The 23,893-nt window shown below is 30.6% G+C and overlaps 2 protein-coding genes across 3 annotated transcripts in view; one reads left to right on the top strand and one right to left on the bottom strand.

The window, feature by feature from the left end:
• The window catches only part of LOC107439463 (NAD-dependent protein deacylase sirtuin-5, mitochondrial), a 52,911-nt gene extending 48,701 nt beyond the window's left edge, over positions 1-4,210 (bottom strand). Inside the window, exon 1 of the mRNA XM_071184962.2 lies at positions 4,050-4,210. The gene's annotated coding sequence lies outside the window, so the exon portion shown is untranslated. The remainder of the gene's footprint in view (positions 1-4,049) is intronic.
• Positions 1-23,893, top strand: part of LOC107439462 (rhophilin-2) — a 103,486-nt gene that overhangs the window by 17,546 nt on the left and 62,047 nt on the right. The gene's annotated exons all lie outside the window — the stretch shown is intronic.

The following is a 23,893-nucleotide window of genomic DNA, read 5'->3' as shown; positions in this document are numbered from 1 at the left end:
TCTGTGCTTAATTATCAATTATCTTTGATTAATCTGGGTTAATTATATTTTATCAAACCAAGTTCACTGCCAGAGCCCCCATGTGGAGGTTGGCTTCAGGTATAATAGGAATCATAACGCATTTAAAATAAACAAATTTAATTAACAAAATAACAAGAGATATGGAACAACCGCTCCGTCTGAGCGTTTTGGCCGAAGTGTTACAAAAGTGACGCTGTGGTAGTGGAGGTTTGATTCCCCCCCCCTCATACATACATATATATATATATATATATATATATATATATATATATATATATATATATATATATATATATATATATATATATATATATATATATATATATATATATATATATATATATATATATATATATGGGCCATTCTCACAAAAACAGTCATTTTCATGTCCCCAGTACCTTTTAAGTTTGTTTTACAACTTACAAAAAAAAATTTCAGGAAAAGTGTCCAAGAAAAGAATAAAAATAAAATTATCAATTTTATTTTTTATTTATTTTAGGTAATTAAAATATACCAATATGTCATTCCCTCACTTGTCCCCACTGTTGGTTTAAAAAAAGAAAAAATTGTTTCTGAAATTTAAAAAAAAAATTTACAAATTCGAGTTTTTTATTTCAGAATATTGAAATATAGAATTCAGAAAATAAATTTTAAATTTAATTTCTGATAAAAATATTAACACAGCACTATTTTAAACTTTGTCCCTAGTGTTTCGCATCATTCCCTCACAACAATGTTCTTATCACTTGCAATCTTCTTAGAATAAAAATATTTTAATAAAAACTTTAGCAGTTAACAACTGGGATCATAGAACAAAATTGCAGTATGCTTAAATCTTCAACTTAAAGAAGCTTTGCTGTGGAATAAATTTGAATGAATCAAACAAGACAAAATTTTTTACATTTGTCATTCCCTCATGTCGTTTTTTAGAGTAAAATAAACTACAACTTCATCGAGAAAGTGGATAATTATATGTTGCTTTCTTGTATGAATATAATTTAATGTGATTGATTTTAGAAATTAATTAGGCCTAACTGTTATTTTAAAATTTTATTAAATTTGTCATTCCCTCACTAGTGTATAAAGTGAGGGAATGATTGAAGATGAGTATATTATTAAATTTTTTTTTGTTCAATCGTGCCAGCCAATTTTATTTCCCAAACCTGTAAAGACTATTAAATATATAAAACTAAATTATAATAAATATTAGATATACTTAGTATGTTATCATTTTCAAACTTGAGGTAGCTGCAACTTAGAGAAAAACATGTATTAAAATAAAATGTCATTCCCTCACTTTTTAAATAGTGAAATTAATTCATTAATTTAAATATTAAGTATAATTTATAGGATATATACTTTCTTTAAATTGCCATTGCATATTTCTATTAATATAAAAAATTTCAGAGCTTTTTATTCACTTTACTTTTTTGGGATTTTATGAACTGAAAAATGACAGTTTTCGTGAGAATGACCCATATATATATTATATAATAACAGGATTACAACCCCGTTATTTTTGGATTGTTATAGTCAAATTAGGAGAATTCAGAAGGCCATAATTCTTTACAAGCTTTTTAATGAATTGTTCGATGGTAGAAGCAGAAGTCGCACACACTCTCCCAGATGGAGGGGGGGGGGGAGGTCACAAATACAGACAAATCTTACGAAGTTTAGTTAGTATACATCATACGGCAAAAGACATGCAAAAACCATTGCTCTAGCATTATATACCAACAGAAAAGGATGTGAAAAGGCTCAGTCACTGCATAGTTTGTAACTCTACGCATCATCGATAATCATTTAATACTTCTTAATATGGAAGTGAAAGAGAGACAAGATTCTAAAAATAACTCCTCCTTTGAAATATAAATCTAATTATAATTCAATGGTATGTTTTCAGCCTTGATATATATATATATATATATATATATATATATATATATATATATATATATATATATATATATATATATATATATATATATATATATATATATATATATATATATATATATATATATATGTATAAATCTTTTTTTAAATATTTTTTAAAACTATTTTAGAATAATAATTTTTTACATTCACTATATTTTTTCTCTATATTTATATCTATATTTATGTACGCAGAAAGGGATACAGATTTGTTTTGTTAAAGTAAAGAGTAAGAGAAGTTCACATTTGTAATAACTTATGTACTTTATGTTACTTATATTAAAGTGTCTTTATTCAAATAAAAAGTAAGTAAACTCAAGTGAGCCCCTGTTTTTTTATTGCTTGAACATAATTATTTGTTCTTCGACTGGTTCCTTTGCTTTTTAGATTATTAAATATGTAAGACAAAGTTATGAAAAAGTATAATTTCATTTAATATTCACAATTTTACAAACCACATGAAATTAATTAAAGGCAACTTTATAAAAGGTTTTGTTCTCTTTAAATATTTACTTTAATTAGTTTTTCAGTTGCATGTTAAGCACTATATTCGTTTCCGAAATTTCATCTTTTAGCAGCACTATTTTCATGGCGTATGTTTACAAACGAGCTCGAAAATTGCACCCATTAGATTTGAAAGTTCACTTGCTTTTTACAATCTGATTGCTACAATTAGCACTTCGATCAATGTAAAAAGAAAAAAATTCCATAACCGTGAAAAAAATATAAATAAACATAGAGAAAATTTAAAAAAAAAAACTGCCTTGAAATCTTTTTCAAATATTTTAAATTATTTTATTATAACAAACAAAATATTTGAGAAACGGCGTTTCCCCCCCTCCCCAACTACAGCATTGTTTCTTCCATGTAGTTTGTTCTTAATATGTTTCTTCGATTTAGTTAGTTCCTAATATGTTTCTTCAATATACTTTGTTCCCAATATGTTTCTTTGGTGTAGGTTAGTTTCCGACAGGAAATCACTGAATCCACAACCATTTTGAGAACTTAGTATATTTCATGCAAAAGTGTTTCATAAAATGTAAGCTTTTGCAACAAATTAAAAAGAAACTTTAAAATATTCTCCAGATTTATTAATAGCGTAGCATTGATTTTAAGTAAAAGTAAGTCGAAACGGCAGAAATTACCATCGATATTGATTTGAATATATTCCTAAGAAAGAACAGTAGTTCGAATCAAATTTGAATTTTTTCGTAGCAAAAGTTTTGAATTGTCAATCCGTTTCCAGAATCAGAGTCAAACTTCTGTGTTCGATGCGTAAATGTTCTTTTATCATAGAAATTAAAAAAAAAATTTTTTTTTTTTTTCAAAAAATTATGCTTACCTGTTTCTAAACTGATATAGATTTTCATTATAAAATCATTGATACGAGTAAACTGCAGCATGAACTCAAATTGGCAGAGTTAACTGTAACCGTTTGGCGTGATTGGAAGAGTCACAAAGAAGTCACATAAAACAATTTTTTGTATTGATTTACGTTTTCGAGTTATGCAATTTAAGGAAATAAATCATGAAATAACTGATCTCATAAATCGATATATAAATTTGCTTGACACTGTTTATTATCTGATGCTTCTCATCTTTCCTTTATATGTTAAAAACTTCAACATTTTATTTACTTTTTCAATCTTATTTGCCTCACTAACTTTTGAAATTAATCACGCTCAATTTCGATACGCTTCATCTTTTACGTTGCTTTGGGAAATCGAGCATAAAACAAAAATAAATGGTTTTTCACTTTTTGTCAATTTGAGAAATGAAGTATGTACTTATTTTTTAAACTAATTAATGTTTTGATATGAGCGAAATCTGTCGAATAGTTTCTTTTAAAAAAAAAGCAAGTTTTAAAAAAAGTTGTGCATACGATGAACTCTTACGGCACTTCTTGACTAAAATTTCACTTCAAATTTTTATACGCGGCAAAGGATTAAGAGATCATTTTAGTGGTTTTATATTATTCATAAATGAGACGGACTGTTTATTCTACAGATATTGAAAAGTTTAAAATGCTGACACTCTGGTATATAGTGTTTCGAGTATTCCGATAAAATTTCAAGCATTATATTTTTCCTTACTTAATTTTACGGATTTTCGCTTCGTGAGCATCGGTAATTTATTATAAAATGCCCAAGACACTTATGTTTTGGTCGATATTGATACACTTGAGTGATCATCAGTGAGCTGTAGGCCTCGACACAGATCTGTGATCTAAAGCTGCGATATTGTCTTGGGTAAAGGAAGGTTTTCTATGTTAAATGCTATCGGTCTTCACGCTCGATTCTTTGACCGAACTGACCTTCGAAAAATACACTTTATAAATAGTTCTTTTTTTTTGGTTGCTGTTGTTGAAGAAAACTAAGATAACATCGGATGTGTAACACTTTGGGATCATCTGTTTTCATATTCTTTATTTTTAGTAATTACAGAATGCTTTTTTTTTCTTTTCAAATCAATTTAGGTTTATTGCCTCGAGAAGTGTTGTAAGTATGATTCCAGGAGATCGTATGTTTCCTTGCGATTGAGTGTCGAAATTTAGAAAATGTCGCCAGATGAGAATTTTTTTAAAGAAACTTGGGATGAAAAATATTCATATTCTTTTCTCACACAATTTTAAAAATTTCATTAAGTATTTTAACGGGATTCATGTGCCGTGATAGCATGGCTGATAGGGCGTTGAACATACGTCCAAGAAGTCGAGAGTTCGATCTCCGCCAGCTGAAGTAAAAGGAGACTGGTGCACGTTAAATCTGTCTGGTACAAAGTTCTCCAAGTTCCCATAACAAATCATACCTCTGCTCTGAGAGTACTGAATTGGTGATGGATTGCTCTCTGGTTCAGGTCAAAATTACGATCTGTGTATGAGAATGGATCCGCCCTGTAAAACTGGGTGGAACGTGTGTGTGTGTGGCTGAAGTCGTATTCTTGGCCATAAATGGAGCCACTGAAAAAGAAGTAATACACCCTCTGTCCTAAATTCGCTTGGTTTCACTCAGCAGGCTTACTAATATTGTGTGGGGGCGGAGTTATCGACCATGCTAACCTTCATCTATCAAAAGGTACCTCGTGATTGAATCCAGTTAGCATGTCTCAGTGAATTAATGTTTAATTTTTGTAGTGGTAGTTACGCTACAATTACAAGTGCCACTAGAAACAACAACGCAACACATGAGTAATTATTTTTTCTTAATGAATTTATAGTCTTTCTAACTATAGTACTCTTCTCGCCACTGACTCTGGGGTTCTCTGTTACTACAGAAACAAAAAAAGCTCGCAGAGGGATGCTTTTAATACTTCTTATTCCAATCAGTATCAAAACCTGTGCCTAAATGTTTACCTCACACCCTTATTTTAACTAGTTTTGTAATTTTACCTAGTAAACGGAAGAGCTTCACACAATCTGTAGAGGGAGCTCTCTTTAAGCATAGTAAGGTTAGTCTTACAACGCTAGACATATTTGCGCTTGTATAGTTCGGTTGATTTTTTTTCTTCTTGTATGGCTCCCCATATTTTTAAAAACATTTCCTACTAACATTTGACTTGAATTAGATAGTTTTCGAAACTTTTTCGCGTCGCCAAAGGAAATAAAAACATTATATACTATCTTTCTAAAATAATTGACTTAAAAACGAATACATTTTAAATATATTAAAAAAAGTATTAAACTTCTTTTTTAAAAAAAGCTAATTTGGCGATATTTCGGCCATTAAATTTAAAATTATAAAAATCTATGAATAATTCTCAATGCTTGCACATTTTCCCGCCGAAAAAAAAAAGCCAAACGGTTTTAGTACCTCAAACGTGAAGCAAAGCTTTTATTTTAAACAATGCCACTATCCTGTAAAAAAATTATTTGCTCTTTCAAACCATAAATTGCTTGAATTTTTAATTTTTTTGCTGTTGCTTTAAAAAAAAAAAAAAAAAAAATCGCCATTATGGAGATACTTACATCAAGACGCAAATCACTGAAATCAACTTATAATTTCTCCATGTTTGAGTCCAGAGAATATGACATAGCAGTAACTTTTAAAATGTTAAGAATTAAATATGTAAAAAAAATAAAATCAATTTCCCAAATCTGCGACTATTCTTTCTTTTGACATTTTGTGTCTCTTTTTTTTAAAAAATTAGCACAGGGTTCGCTTGTTAACCTACAAATCATGAATAACTGTTTCAAATCCACAACAGTTTTAATATACTAGTATTATTCGCTAAAAAGCAACAACAGCGTGCTTTCGAAGAACAGCCAAACAGAGAAATTGCCAGTATTATCGAACAAAATATTTCCTCAGCAAGTTGAGTTATAAAACGATTATTTACGATCCCTTGTTTGTTTTACTTCAGCCTTATTACTACTCCACATAACAACAGCAATTTTTCTCTTCCTTCCTCTTTCAGAAAGGGGCAACGTTAGAATTTATCGGGCAGATTACAAATAAATCATCCATTGTTTTATTATTTTCTTTTCCTTCCATTTTGAGACTATTTTAATGTTTGGTAACGAGACCTTATTTCGTTCTAAAAGCCAAAATTCTAAAAACAAATCTTGCTTTGTAATCGGTTTGGCTATTAAAGTTCCGATTTAGATTTTTCTGCTTTTTTTCCGACAAGTGTTTCACTGTGTAAAATCAGCTGTGTAAAAATTGCCCCCAACCACCGAAGCGTGTCTATCTTTACAACTCTTTGAGGACAGTCTTTAATTTTTAAAATAATATGGATTTAGTGTTATGTGTGGTCTTAGAATTTCTTTAATTGAGATTTTGATTCATCACATACTTAATTTGCGTCTAAAATGTAAACTTCTTTTTTTAATTTTTTCAATTTAAAAATACAATAAACTTTGCTAGAAGAAAATTTTTTTTTTGACTCCCTTTAGATTTTCGCTTTATAAGTGTATTGATCAGTAATACTAATAAAATCGATCTCTCCATATTTTATTAGCAATTTTTATTCAATTAATTTTCAGAATTGTTAATAAGCGTACAAGTGTTCTTTAAACTATATGATTTTAGAAAGCTTACTAAAAATGAAGTCATATAAACCTACGCGTTAGTGGTTGTAAATACGCACCTAGGTCAAACTGTTGAAGGTAAGAGAAATTTTTCTTTTTAATCATAAATCTGACGAACTTTTATCAAGAACAACAATACAAAAGGTGGAATTACGTTAAAGTTTTTATAATCAGCTCATTTGTTTTATGAAACTGTAAGGTTGTTGTTGTTTCTATTGCCACTTGCCAAATACCAGCAAGCCTGCTTGGGAAACCAAGCGAATTTCAGGGCAGGTGGTGCATTTCTTGTCTACAGTTGTGCCATCTGTGTCCGAGAATACTACTTCAGCCACACACACGTCGCAGCCCGTTTTACAGGCCCCGTTACCCATTTATTCATCCTCAGATGGTAATTTTAACCTGAACCAGAGAACGATCCATTTCCAATTCAGTTCTAAGAGATATTGATTTGCTGTGGGATCTAGGAGGACTTTGTGACTCCGACAGATTTATCGTGCACGTGGTTTCTTCTGTCGACGGGATCCGAACTCTCGTTCTCACGAACACGATCCCAACGTCCTACTAACCAGGCTATCTGGGCCCAAACTGTAAAGTTTTTGTAATTACATTCCACTTCTCGGTTTTTAGTGTCGCCATTCAAATTAACTAGCGTTGCATATTAGGCAGTTCCTAATTCTAACTTGGCTTAAATGAAGGTTTTTCACTGCTTAAATTATTTCAACCTTTAATGCGCGTCTTTTATTGAATTCAGCGTCAGTATTCTCAAAAATACTTGTAGTAATTGCGGAACAACACTTTCGTGCAACTTGAATCTGAACCGTAACAATTAATATAGACTTAGTTTTATTCTTATTGGATAATAGAATAATAGAAAAATTTATCTCCCAATTAGATGTAGGATTTACAAAAAATAAATAATTCTAGTTTTGACTATAATGAAATCTACAATTTGTACTTAGAACAAAAATCGTTTTTATATTCTACAATCATAAAAACCGATTTTCATGATTCATAAGTATTCATAGCATAGTTCTACGTTCATGGCTTAAAACTACTGTGCCATAAAATTTATTTAACAATATTCTAAAAGAGTTATAAAATTATTTTCACTATTTATTATTAGTGTTATTACTTTATTTAAAAATAAAATGAGCGAAAACAAAAACAAACAAGATTTTTAGAAGTCTTATAATTTCACAAAAGCCGGCCAGGTGGCCGAGTGGTTAGCGTGCCTGACTGCGAAGCCAATGGCTGCGGGTTCGAATCACGCTCTGGGCATGGATGTTTCTCTGTGTTGTCTTCTGATGTGTGAATGTATGAATGTGGCCCACCCTATGAACGTGGGTAATGTTGCTCGCCTTCGTGACTTTGGTTCACAGGTGCCCATTTGTAACGATAAATGAGCAACACTTCCGGCATCTTCTAAGGCGAAGAACGAAAGTTCAGTGCCTGCCGTTATTAAAAAATAATAATAATAATTTCGAAAAAAAAAATCCTATAATTTTAAATTTAAGTCCTCATATTTTTTTTCAAAAAAAATTTATATATATATGTTCGGTAATATTATTAAAATCTATACGTCATTTTTTTCCGTTGAATGTTTATATTAATAAGCATGATGTCGAGCAAATTGTGCCAATATTTTTAATTACTTCTGCAATTAGTTTTTGTTCATTATTTTTGACTTTATGTTAATATTATTGTTTACTTTTGCATGTATTCTTAATTTAATGTTAATTATAGTTAAATATTAATATTTTTTTATTTATTAAAATGTATAACAAGATTCATGGTCACGTCAGACGTTAGGAACTCAAAATTGTTTCCTGAAACATTTGTTAACATCTGGATGTCAACCCATGCTCTATCGATTTGTATGCTTCATTCATCTATCGAGTCGCATGAATCAATGGATAGATTAGAAAATACGTCATATTTTTTTTTTCTTACATTAACGGGTATCCAGATACATAAAACGAATGTTTCGGTTTTCATTCGTTTTTTTTTTTTTTTGTTGTATGTTTTGTATATTTAATGACAATAATGATTCCTTATAATAATGATTTCTTTATCGTCTTATGTTAAACAAGTATGAAAATTTCGACTCTTAATGAAAAATGTTAAAAAAAATGGCATTAAATGTTTCTAAATGTTATTTTTACTATATATATATATATATATATATATATATATATATATATATATATATATATATATATATATATATATATATATATATATATATATATATACAGTGGTGGCCAAAAGTGTGGACACTTTTTGAAAGTTTCATGTTTTTCAACTTTGTGTGCTTGTAGAATATATTAATTTTCACTTAAATACAAACGTTTATATATCAAATTGAAGGTAATTTAATGTAGAATTTAATAATAAATACAGTATTACAATATCTGAATTACAAAAAAAGTTATGCAACTAATAGTAAGATCTATCTTAGATTTGCGTTTTTTTTAAAGTGATACTTGCACAATCAATACTTAGTAGGATAATCCTTATTTTTTAAGACAGCTTCACAGCGTCTTTTCATCGAGTGAACGAATGTTTGGAGTTCATCTTTCGTAATCACATGGTGCCAAAATCATTTATAGCTTCACTTAGTTGTCTTTTATTGGAGGGACGTTTTTTTCGTACAAGAATTTTCAAACGTCGCCACAAATTTTCAATTGGATTGAGATCAGGGCTGTTTCCTGGCCATGGTAATATATCTATGCCTTTATTTTGAAACCATGCTTTGCATACTTTTGCTGTGTGGCATAGAGCTGAATCCTGCTGAAAAATAAATGGTGCGTTGTTGGAGAAGAGATCCCTGATGGAAGGTATCAATTTTGGTTATAAGAAGAAACATAAGTGATAATTCGCGATCACAAGGCTTGATTACGCCATCTGCGTTTGAAGACTGGTTCCATGTCCTGACCCTCCCCCTTTTCCTCTCCCCAGTTGTGTATACTGTGATATTTTCCCTCTTTCTTAATATATTTCGTATTTACTTGTTAAAAGTATTTTTTGAAATTTCCACGACGTTTTCTTTTAAGAACTGTGTTCAATGTAGTTTTCAGTTGCATATTGTTTCTTAATTTAAAATGTTCAAGACAGAAAATCAAAAATCAAGACAGAAACTAACGTACTTCCTTCTCCTATGAATCTCCCCACACAAATGATGAAAGCGTATTGACATTGGTGGAGAGTTCTGCCACCTGTAGCCCATTTCGATCGCCAATAAGGAAGTAACCCACGGATAATGGAAAAATAAAGATGATGAGCAGAACAAGAAAAACTATAGTGACCGAGAGGGTTAAATCAGGGTAAAATGCAGATCAATGCTCAATGGAGAGGACTAATGTTAATTTTGTAGCTTGAAACATGTTGACTGTTATTTCCAATTTTTATATTTTTCAAGCGAATAAAGTATTTTAAAGTAATCTTCCCGCTTTAGTTTCGTTGGATTATTTATCTAACCTACGATTTCGTTAAAAAAATTTTATTTACAGTTTTCTTAAACAATTTAGCTTAAAGAAGCTTTTCTAATGTATAAGCTTTTATTATGTATACAATAAATTTATATTTTTTAAATTGTAAGCTTAAAAGAAAGATTTTCCTTGGCGCTTTTTATACTCTTTAGAAGAAAAAAAAAACTCTCTTAGTGATAGTTTTAGCTATGGCTAACGGTTTTGAAATGAAAGCCAGTGCTTTCCTGAGAGAAAGTATCCTCCTTTCTATTATGTGTAACTGTTGCACGAAGGCTATAAGCTCTCCAATAATCGGACTTACTGGTGGTGGTAAAACGTTACCGGATTCTCGCTTGGGCAAACTCTGTGGAAAAAAAAAGGCTAGAAATATTGTTCCAATTTTCCATTTTTGAAACAACAAAGTAAAAATAAGACCAAAGATTACTGTTAATTAACTGGTCTTTTTGAATCAACCTCTGTTTATCTCTATCCATTGTTAAATGTGTTTTTCCGTTTCTCTCGTTTGTAGAGATAGTTGGGGAATAAATAGTTTTACACTTAAAATTTCATTTTTATACAAAACTTTCCGCTTAAATCACAGATTTTTCTTTACTTTAAAATTTGTAGTTACATTTTAGTATCTAAAACAATGGGGAAATATTAGAAAGAAAAAAAAATTATTTTATCAAAACAAAGATTAAGAATTAGTAGTTTAAATTAACACCAATTATAATTTCTTCAACTAGTCTTCGAGTTTAAGCGCCATCTACAATTCTCTACAGTATTTTAACGTGAAAAGGAGTCAATGGAACATTGAATTTTCTTTTCTTTTTTTTCTGTATTTGATTACTTAAAATATGTCATTTCCAGTTATTGTATTTTTAATCACTTTTCCTTGTTTTCTTCCCCTTTAAATGATTCATTTGTTAAATATAATATTCATCTTACATAAATTATTTATAAGTATCATCCGTCTTTGAAATGAAGTTTAAAAAAACTAGGAAACCGCCCCCTCCATACGTTAAATATACGACCACTTACTTCGTTTATCATAAAATAATACCAATTTATGTTATTTACGTTATTCTTGAATATTATTTATAATAAAAAAATATTAGTTAGTGACAAAGCTGTTTTAGTAAATAATAGGAAAAATCCTCCTCCTATTAAAAAAAAAAAAACCATTTTGTCTTTAAAATGTGGCTAATGCAATGCTTTGTTTATAACGACTATTGCCCAAAAGACACTGGCAATATTTCCAACATTAATTGCAAATTTTTTCCATTTGACAAAATCATATTTTTTTATACCCCCAGAGCTGTTTATAGCCGTGAATTATCGAAAATATTTGATAATTGTGATTACGATGTTTCAAAACATATTTTTATGATTCACCGCGAATACCATATCTTAAGAATCTCCGAATCCGCGAATACCATTCTACAAGAGACATTTACGATGTCTATGATAAGTATTGATAACGATAAGTATTGAAAATCGAATACAATATCATGAATATTTCCGATAACGATGGTTATCAAGTACGATATTACCGGGTTTGTTACTTACTTGCAACTTAAAAAAATAAAATGAGTTAAATTGGAAAAATATTGCGAATTGCCGATACTTCCTCACAATCCATCGCGATTTTAGAATTCCGATATCACGATGTACAAAATAAATTATCACTTGATTTTTGTTCTAATCAGTAACGTAACGTTTTGGTTGAAATATCACGAATGATTCTGACTGAAAATTCTTGATCTAAGCATTCCATGAAGCTATAAAAAAAAAACTAAATGAGCTATGCATGTAACGTCTTTTTCGATGTTTTACATTTGCTGGACTAATAATAGAAGAAAAGGTCTTTTATTATGCAAGGCCCTTTAATAGGGGTGTAGAAATGGGGAGTGACCTATGTATCATCCCTCCAACTGCCAACAGATGATTCCATCGTTGAATGTCATATTGATGTTCGATTTGTAATTAAGAATATTTAGACTTGATAGAAACGTTGGCGCTCCTTCGAGAAAATGATACCATTTCCATTAATTTGCAAAAGGTACTCCGCCTACTTACAAATGAAAACTTGGCGTCTGTTTGCATGAGAGGTAACGTTTTAGAACTATTTCCGCCAATTATTCGTTCATACGAGCTGCTGTATGCTACTAATACACAAGTTTTTATAACACAAAGTAAAAGAAAGCAGCTGCGCATACATATGCATAGTCGAGCAGCCGGACTTGAGGACGCCACAGTAGTGCAGTAAAATTTATATCGTTTGGCGAGCAGGTGGTCTGGCCTTGGCATATTCGAAATTAATAAAATATAATTTTTTTCTACGTCGTGCTTGGCTGACTGGAGAAATCACTGTATGGAGTGGCGATTTGTTGAAAACATGCCATTACTTAGCTTTTCTAACGGAGATTTTCGAAAACAGCGGAATAGAAATAAAAAAGAATTTTCTTCAGAAATTGCCAAACGTTTTCTTTTTTTTTCTTCGTGTCTTTGGAATCAAAACAATTTTTTCCGTCTTATTTTCGTTTCTCTATGTCATTCTGTTTTGAAAATAAGAACATTAACTTCTAAGTTAGATACGCCATATTCACCACTTTTCATTTATGCGAATGTAAATACTGTAATCGTCTTAATTGAAGGATACATTTCTCCATTTATTGAGAAATATCGATAGTAAAAACTATATGTACTTTCTTAAAGAAATAACAAAATGCTTTTAAATGTATGTTTTGATTTCCAGAATTTTTTCGATGTTAGGAATTAATATTAGATCAAAAATATTTAAAGTTTTATTATTTTGAAGAAAAAAATCTCTTTTTTTTTCATAATACGAACATCGAGTGAATGCTGATAGTGTTTTCCGTTTTTTATTCTATTTGATTGGTGCCTCAATTAAATAGCATAAAAAAATCAGTTTCTTAGATGAATTTTAGCCCCACATAAAATTAGATAAAAATCAAATTTTTTCTTTTTGCGGAAGGAGAAAGTTTTTGCAGCAGAAAATAAAATCTTCAAATGACTATGATTTAAATATGAATGGTATTTAAGTGAAACGGATTGTTTAAAACATAAGAATGATTTTAGAAGTATCATAATTCTTCTCAGATGTTCAAACTGCATTTTAAAAAGTAACTTGAGAGAAACTAAAAGATTTGAATAGATTATTTATTATAGAATTCTCTCGATATTTTTTTTTTAAAAAGGCGGTGCCACAGCTATTTTCGAATACTTCGCTCACTAATTTAACGCAGAAATTTCAGATTTAAAAATTATGAAAAATCGGCTCATTTTTTGTGAAATGTTTTAGGAGCATTTCGATTTGTAATTCATCCGTTTATTAGTTTTTTCAGTTGATTTTTTTTTTGATCCGTGAAATTTAGTTCATTAAAAAATATTAGCGACTTTTTAGAAATGTTTTTTTTTTTAGAGCCAACTTATCTTATATCCGAAGATGAACATTTGCCTCTTACTTAGTTTAAATTTCAATTTAGTTTTCTACTAATTCTTTAACCTTTTTAAATGATTTTTCGATGTTAACAAACTAATCACATTAAAATTAAATTATTTTTGTAGTCATGTATTCTCATGACTGAAGTTCAAAAAGAGAGCCTTAAGCGTTTTTAAAAAAAGCAAATGTGTTTTCAAGTATAAAGTTAATTTTTCGACTTTTTTCAATGAAATTCGTTCATATAATCCCGCTTCTTACAAAAAAAATATATCTTATTCACGATAGAGGTATAGGCTGCAGTCTTTATAAATAAATAAATAAAAAAAAAACTAATTATGTTGTTAGTTGCGTGCGAGAATAACATGAACACGTGAATAGACCTGTTTAAAATCAGACTTTTAATCTAAATGAACGATTCACGTTGAATCTTAATATCCCTGTAATTGATAAGTCGGTACACCTTTTAGAATCATTTTCAATGACGTGTACTACACACACACAATAAGTGCATTTTACTTGTTATGACGAAGTAATTATTAAAAAGAGACGTGAACTTAATGTTAAACGTGTGCATTTTATTGGAATGCGATTATTTCGATAGTTGACAGTCATTATTTTGATCTTGATATCAAACGTGTTAATAACGTAACATTTATGTTGTAATAATAGATTGTTAAAATTTTTCTTACATAATTTGAATCAATTATGTTAGTTGTTGTATTCCGCATTTTCTTTTTTAATAACGTAAGATTTCACAACTTAATTCATTTTATTTTATAACCGTCGTTGAACCCAATTTTTTGGGTTTACGACTCATGTTGTAACTCCGTATCATTTTGAACCTAATCCAGAAGACAAGGGAACTCCTGGATCAAGTATTGGGAGAAATTTTGATTTTGTTGAGGACTTTTAAATGGAACTAAATCGCATTTACGTTAGATGGAAAGGGAAATCACGAAAACCTTCAACAGTCAGCCTGACGGCAAGACGACTCTATCCCATGATCCGTCCGCCACTGAGAATATTTTACGTCAGCACTGTGGTCGGTGCGAGCCGGATGCGTAATTCGTATCGACCAGCCATCGATGGGATTCGAACCCAGTTCACCTCATTGGAAGGCAAATGCTCTATCCCCTGAGCCATCACATCGGTGCGTCTAGCATTTAACAAAAATAATAAGTGGGCCGGGATAGCCTGGTTGGCAGGGCTACAGACGTAAGAACGGGAGTTCGAATCCAGCCGACCGAGGACTCCCCGCGTAGTAAATGGTGACTGGAGCAAGTTAAAACTGTTGAGTCACGAAGTCCTTCATGTTCCCAAAACAAATTATACCTCTGGAGGTACTGAATTGGAGATGGATCGTTCTCTTGGTTCAGGTCAAAATTACGATCTGTGGATGAATGAATGGGTCCCCTCTATAAAGAGGTGTGAAGTTTGAGTATGGCAGAAATTGATTTCTTGGCCATAGATGGCGCCACTGGAAAACAAGAATTATCAAATCCCTTTCCTTAATGGCCTACGACAACAACAAGGCGTCTATCACTCTCTAGAACAATTCCTTCCGCCTTCACTCTCTCACCAAGTACTGAAATAAAGTTGCTTGGCATTATAAGGCGACTAAAAATTGTCTGCCAGTCGCCAACCGATCGGCACTCTATCCGTCGAAAAAGCACATCATGTGCATAGTATTATTATTTTTTATAAATATGGAATTATTATGAATATTTTTAAATATTTTTAAAATTACTTTATTTAACTTTTTACTTTATCATTTTAGAATTAGCATGCGTTACTTGTCGTGTTTACTATATTTTGAGTGACTCGTCAAAACGTATCTTAATATTAACAGTCTTTACACGTTATTGAAATGACGTTTTTTTAACCGTTTAAAATTTTCAATTTTTGAGAAAGTGACTACCTGTTTTTAGAAGTGGCCACTATTAAAAATACTACAACTAGCCACTGGTCAATAACAACTTTGCCCCATACTTGGTATTCTTGTTTAAAATCCTGAGATTTGTGGCATAACTAACAACCACTACAAATATTAAATACCAAATCGCTAGTATATAAGACATGTTAACTCGATTCTATACAGCTTTAACTTAAAAAAGTTTTCAAGATGTAGAAAAATAAGCAAAAAAAGAAAATAAAATGAACGATTACTGACTAAACTATTGGGACCACATTTTCCAAATTGCAACCTTTTTGTGCCATAAAAATCAGAAATTAGTAGGTCATGATGCGGAGGCGCCATTGCGGCTGCCACTATGAAGAAGTTTCCTAACTCTCCCTCGATTGGGGTATACAGCTATGGTGGCTAAGGGATTCAACTACGAGCCCATAGGTCCTTGGTTCTAATCCTTACTTTTAATCACTTTCTGATTTTTCTTAAGAATGAGTATAAGTTGTTTCAATTTCGAATTCAAAGGGTTTTCAAATTCGACTATAATTTGTTTCGAAACCATTTTGACACATATTTGAAAGACGATTTTTCAGTGTATAATAGTTAAAAAAGTAAATATCGATATTTGTTTTACTTAAAAATACACTAAATGTATTAAAAAAAAAGTAAAAACTAGTCCTATTTGTTTTCTTAATAGTTTTCTACTCTAATGCTTAACATTCGCCTCTTTTAACTGACAAATTTTAGTTCCAGCATGATATTTGCGATATGGGTTAGTTTTTATGGTTTAATATCAAAGTTCTTTTTTTAAAAAAAGTTGTAAATAATTGGATATTTGCAACTTGAGATGAATTGAAGTGATCATACCTAACCATCAGATTTAATTGGATATCACGCATGTGTGTCCACATATGCCGCGATTAAGGCTTCTATACAGCAGGTGCAGCTGAGGCCACTGAGCCTCCAGTGTCTCTTACATCCTCAGAGCTCTTCTCCATTGCTAAAGCCAAAAATCAATCAGCATGGCTCACTCCACCCAGTCACAATTGGTACCAGACCGGGTAGCTGTTTGACAGCTGACAAAGACCGTCAGTCTCAAACGCCATCACACGTCTTCGCTGTGGACACCTGAAATCACTGAGGTACTCTGGAGGAGAAAAGTGCTTTGCCCTCTGTACCAAGTGCTCTTCGGCCCAGGCATCGCCTGAACATCTACTGGACTGCCTCGGTCTTTTAAAACAAGACCTAATTGAAAGACCCTTACTTGTTTTAGACTTTTTGAAGGTGAACAATCTCATGGACCTTGTCTAGCTAGGCTAGAAATGGGGATTTGAGAGAAGAAGAATACTATGGGGGCTCTAGCCTCGATCTATCTACGATGTCGTCACCTGCAGGTATCCAATCATATGGTGCTGGATTTTTTTTGTGGTTCTTGCAAATCTCATTTCTCAGTAAATTTTTACTTCTATTTAAGTTGCGTTTAAAATTTGTTGAATTAAAATCTTTTATGTAATATGTAATCTGTATTGAATAAACAATGTTATCTTAATGTTGGAGTAATTTAAAGGCGTCGTGACGTACTGACTATTTTTTAAATACATTTGAAGCAATTGTTTAAAATCTGATAAAGACTTCACAGTATATTTATAGAAAAATAAACCTCGTCAAAAGTCCTAATTGCCCCAATTATAATTAAGTACTTAGCATGAGCAATTTTTTAAAATTATACTTTTCACTTTCCTTTGGATTTCTATTTACTTCAGCTTATGCCAAATATTTGTTTTACAAATTCAGGAAAGAGCATCAACGAAATTAATAGTTTGTTTAGAAAACGCGGAAAGGGGAAAAAAAACTGTTCAATAAAACAAGATACTCTTGACCTGTTAACGAACTAAGTTGACCTCATGCTTGATGCCGCCATGACCTTGAGGTCACTTGTGGGTATTAAAGAAGTGTCATAAAACAATGCTTTGTTTCCTCAGAATTCCAAACGATAACCTAATAAAGTAGGTTAATTTATACATCTTTTCAGACAATAATTAATTTTTTCGGCAATTATTATTTTTGCAATGATATTAATGACAACAAGCGTATGCGATAGTAAAAATGATGAAAAAAAAGAAACTGTTAAGGAGGAATATAAAAGCTGGGTGATATATCGTGAAATATCGATTTACTCATATTTTAAACATCGCGGTAACAGCGTTTTAAAAATTATTCTCCCTATATATCATTAATACAATATCTTTCGCTAATAATCTATTATACGATAATTATAAATAACGTAATATCGCGATCAGTAGCAACCACAATAAGTATTGAATATGATAATATCGCAAGAAATATCGATTATGATAATTATCCAATGTGATATTATCGTGAGTATTGATAAATTTTACTTCAGTAACGAAAATACTTTTTCATATGCAAATTAGCTAAATTTCAGAAATATTGCAATATTTCGCGAAATGTCAACATTTACTGAAAATATGTAGTTATAATAGCTCAGCTCTTGAGCAATTGCCTTCACAAAAAGAGGTTATATTTTCGTTTATTAAAAGAAAATACAAGAAAATGCAATAGGGATTAAAAAAAAAAAGAAATCATGGATATAGTAAAGGGAAAAAAAAATAGTTTAAACAAGATTGTCTTTGGGGCAGGGCTCGAAAAAACTCAGAAATTTTACACGTCCCCGAGGACGGCTTGTCCAACAATGTACCCGTCCTCCTTCGAAACCAACCCGTCGCTTCTAAATAAATAAAAATATAATTTTCTCTTATTTATTACAAGCATTTATATAAATTGCACAATGAATTAGTAGTTACTAGGATTACATTATACAGTAATAAAAGAAATACTAGGTTACTAATAGTAAAACCTAGTATTTCTATTATGAAATAATTTATTTCTTTGATGAAATAATTTAAATAACAAAGGTTAAGTTATCTGTCAATTATCATGACAATTTATCCGAGGGTACTGCGTTTTTTAAATGAATCAAATGTGACGTTTGCCAGATCCACAATCAAGCCAATGATTTACAGAGGTTTTGCGCAGAAATCTGAAAGAGGTTTTCCATTTAGGTAGATGTTCATAAATGCGTTTAACACTTCTTGTTTAAGACCAGTAAGAAATGTGTTTTTTTGTAAATTCATTGCTGAAAAGCCCCTTTCAACCGCTGCAGTACTCCCAGACAGAGAAAACATCAATTCCAGCATGCGCAGTATGTTGCTGTGTTTCGAGATTAGAGGGTCATTTTAGAAGTGAGGCGCTAGACTCTTGTAAGATAACAAAAATTGAAAATGTATCACGAACATTGACGAGAAAATGGCCGTCCACGCGGACGCTGGATTCAAAAAGTTTGTTGTCCGCGTTGAATTTTTGACCGCCGAGGACGGGCGGTTTTTCGAGCCCTGCTTTGGGGTCATGCATTTTCTTCAATATTCTTGACCCTCTCTTTTGCCACCGAGTGTTCACACTTCTCCTCTAACAGTTTCACGCTATATTACATAAACATAGTTCAGCTGTTGATCATATTTCAAATTTTATTCTGAAGCTTAAACTATGAGTTTCAATGACATCTCTGAGTATGCCTGAGAGCTCCAGAGATTCGGGAGATGTGTGTTGATTCATTTGCAATTGCCGGAACTCTACATTTTCCCTCGTCCCAGAGCTTCAACAATTTCATTGTATCCCAAAGACATTAAAGAGACCTGCCGTATTATTCGTAAGAGAAGTTGCTGTTGAAAAACTGTTCTCGGCATTAAAATACATTTATAAGGATTTAAGATCAAGTAGGATGGAGGATTTATTAGTTACCTATCTTAAAAATGAACAGATGACTCAACTGCGAATTAAATTTGCATATACTTTGACAGCTTATGATCAGATAATTTTTTAACGCTCCATAAAAAAGAAAAATTAAAATCTGAAATTCAAAAGCTCGGATAAATGTATACTAAAATTGTCGCAACCTTAGTGAAGCTGGAGCTAGAGCTAAATCGAAAATGCTTCGTCTCCTGTTACTGGTAATTGGTTTCTTTCTTCCTTTTTTCTTTTGTCTTTCTACTGTGTAGAAAATCGAAAACAAACAAATATGTAGTTTATTCTCATCTTTTAGGTGTCTATTCATACTAAATCAACGATGCTATACAATTTTGTACTTCATTTACTCGTCATTCCTTCTATTGAGATTGAAAATGAAACGTTAAAATCAATATTTCTACCAGGTGGCGTTGTACGCAGTAGTATTTTATGCTTAGCCGCTTTACTATACTTAGACATCAGTTTTATAAATTTAGCTGCAACTGTTCGGAAGGTAAAAGTGATAAATAGTGAGTTACGTAGTGAGTCTTCTCTATGTTTCTAATTTTATTCAAAAAATACTAATAAAAAAAATTAACAAAACATATTAAAATTTCATAAGTGTATTATGTTAAATCAACATGTAGAAGTTTTCTTCTTCTCGAAATGTTATTCATCCTATAATATCGTTAAAAATGAGTGAAAATCAATTTTAGAAAATGATCTCTGAAAGGGGAAATGATACAATTTAATGCCGATCACGTGGTGAACCCAATTACCAACTGGATGCATATTAATAGAGCGGAACGCCCTGCGGTGGGGTTAAATGGTAGCCATCAAAAGTAATTTCTTTGGCATCTCCTTTCCCTGATGCGAGGGCTTTCCAACACTTTCCACATATGAAATAAATATCGATGTCCCATTACTTACTTAATCCATATCTATTGTCTAAATTTGCATGTTCATTCATTAAACGATTTGTAAAAGACAATTAGTTTTTTTTTTCAAAATCATTATCTTATTAATTAGGGGGTAATAAATTTATTTTGCTTGTTGTACATCATTAGTTTGGACAAAAATAATGTTTGTTTTAAAATTCAACCTTAATATAATTGTTAAAAGCAGGGTTCTACAAAATTCAAAAATTTCTTTGAACCCGGACTAATTTTTAAGAGTCATCAGCCCCAAAATGCAAAATTAATCAGATAAGTTAAAAAAAAAAAAAGTTAAATTTTTCTCAAATATTGGAATACAGCTTTGGCATTTAAGACGATATTTATGTGTAGATTATTTAATATTTATTTGTTGATTCCTGGTTATTAGCATTCTCTGTTAGAAATTTTGCGTTGAAACATAATATCGCGCAACTTTAATATAATGCCAAGTTAAACTAGTATCGTATTTTTTAAATGTGATTGCATGATATTATGGTTCAACTTGAGCGGAAATAGGATTCAATTTAGCACCTTATTAAAGTTGCAGCAAATTATGGTTCAAGTGGCCAATATTATGACTCAACGACGAACTGAATTTTCTGAAAGAGTACCCTCTACATTTCGTGACAACTCTATGCTCTGATGAGGTAAAAAATATTTTACATAATGAATATTGCATAAAAATGCCAGAATGATGTCACATAAAAAAATTATCAAAATATTTTTATGTGTCACATCAATCTGACTCAACTTATTAATGAAATTTTTGTTAGTTATTGTCTTTTTGCGCAGCATAACAAAATAAAGTGTAAAGTTGAAAATAAGTTAGTAACGTAAATTTATTATAAAGAAGCGTGTAACGTAAAAGTAACCTTAAGTTTGCTATAGTTATATATATATATATATATATATATATATATATATATATATATATATATATATATATATATATATATATATATATATATATATATATATATATATATATATAATATTAAGTTTGATATCAAGACAATAACTGCCATTACCTCCACTTACGCAATGATGATATTTTAATTTTATACAAGAATATAATTTTGTTCTAAAGTATCCTTGAAGTAAATTGTTAGATAATAAAGAAATGAAGGTCGAAAAATAGTTAAACATTCCGCAGTTGTAAGTGACAAAAAAAAAATCATAAAATGGAGTCATTTTCACCTTATCTTAATTTTTTGCTTGCAGCTCAAGTCTAAAAAAAGTTGTCATTAAATTCTCGTTATCACTGATTTCCGTCATTCATGTAATCATATGACTAATCGAAATTACTGTTGAGAAATATAAGTGTCAATAACATAATTAAATAGAATGTTTTCTTTAGTACAAATCGTGATTCAAGAAACTATTTCTAATAGTTCCTCTGGTGCAATAGCCGCATATTTATAGTTTAATCATGTGCTGTCTTGAAAATATATAGAAAGATATTTACAATTCCATCACCAACTGTTATTGAACGCTATAATACCTTCAACGTATATGAAATGAGTCCTTTTTTAATTGATTGCCCAAAATGTTATTATAATGTTCGTATTGTTAACAGTTCTTTGAGATGGTTTATTGGAAACTTTTTAAATTCAAGACTGTGGACAAACTTCAATTAGTCGTACAGTAATTAGTTACTAAAAGATTTTCTCGATCTGCACTTTTCTTTAGGGAAAAAAAACGGACTTCCTTGAATAACTTATGATCTAGTGATCAGATCTTCTCATTCTAGGACTCATTCTTATTTGCTAATATAGATGTATAAAATGCTATTATTAGATTATAATTTTTTTTAAAAATTTTATAAATGATTTGCTTTGTGAGCACTTAATAGAAACAGAGGTTTAAACAGTGCGCAAAAAAAAAAAAAAAAAAAAAAGATCACCCTGAATAACTTTTGATCTAATAATCGGACTTTCACGTTGTAGAACTCTATCTTAATGGCTTGTAGGGCCAACTTCAATTATGCTAATTAATAAGTGCAGGCGATATTTTAAGTTACTATAAATCAGACAAAAAACGTACTTTCTCATAATAAACGGATCTTTTTTTCGACGAATTCGAATTTCTGTTGCCCATAATATAGGGGGTGGTTGGAATCTGGGAACTATGGTGCCCATAGTTTGATTAGAAGTGCTATCCAAAGTCTGAACCCTTTAATGTAAATTTTACTTATTGCATATTTCGTCGTATCTGAGGAACTTTTTAAGCGAATTGAAAATTTTTTGCACACAATTATAAAATTTGTTTATCCAAAGATAATTCCAGGCAAAAAATAAATTTTAGCAAATATTTATTATGTTTTATTACTTTATTAAATAATAGTCGAAACATTTTTTAATTGTAAGGTCATCATTTTAAAGAATGCAATTTTGCATGGCAAAATCCGAAATTTAACCTAAATCAACCGAATAGATTCTAAGAAATCGAATTTTAAGAAAGTCGTATTTAAAATTCAATTTCTCAGTAACTGAACCAAATGATTGATTGAAAACTTGCCAAAATGATTGATACCGATACTATTGGGTTTATCATCTACAGTGATAAATATCAAAAGCAATAATATCGCAATCATCATCAAAACTGACATTTATAGATTACGATAATAGCGTAATATCGATAATTATAGAACATATTATTGTAATCATTATCGATCACGTTGAATATCTAATACGATAATATTGTGATTATCAAAAACTTAAATTATAGAATGCGATATTATAACGAGTCAGATGAGTGTTGATTCATTTCAGTTGGGTATTAAAAATTTTTAATGCAAAAATAGAGTATACATTAGTTGAAGTGACGAAATATCGTGATATTAAAATTTAGATGATGCTTAGCGCTATTGTTAGCTCCTTATTAGATTTCAAAGCAAAGTTTTTATTAATGCATATTTTGAATTTTATCATTAAGAAATAAATAAAGCGCCGTTTTTCAGTCAGGCATGGCAATTAAAAATAGATTTTGGATGTTATAAATATAGTATATATATATAAAAAAATGCTTCGAGTGTTTACCAAATATTAAAATGGTTACACTGGATGATCAGAACAAATATTTTCTCTTGATTCGTGTAAAACTCTCATTCATTTGCGAATTAAAAGTGTGTCACGACCTGATTGGTTATGCTTTTTTTTCCCTCACATTCTTTTTCACCGACCTTGTCGGTCGAATGCAACAAAACTATACGCATCATTCTTGTCGCCTTTTCTATTATGGATTTTGAAAAAAAAATGTCCTCTGGAATTGCGACAAAAAAAAGACTCAACAGTTGAAGATGTTTTGCATAAATAATGCCACAGTTTCCCCTCT

This window comes from Parasteatoda tepidariorum, chromosome 3, assembly GCF_982258835.1.
Source record: "Parasteatoda tepidariorum strain Cologne lab strain chromosome 3, Ptep-v5.0, whole genome shotgun sequence".
Taxonomy (NCBI): Eukaryota; Metazoa; Arthropoda; class Arachnida; order Araneae; family Theridiidae; genus Parasteatoda; species Parasteatoda tepidariorum.
The sequence above is the reverse complement of the archived record's forward strand: the minus strand, read 5'-3'. Positions and strand labels throughout refer to the sequence as shown.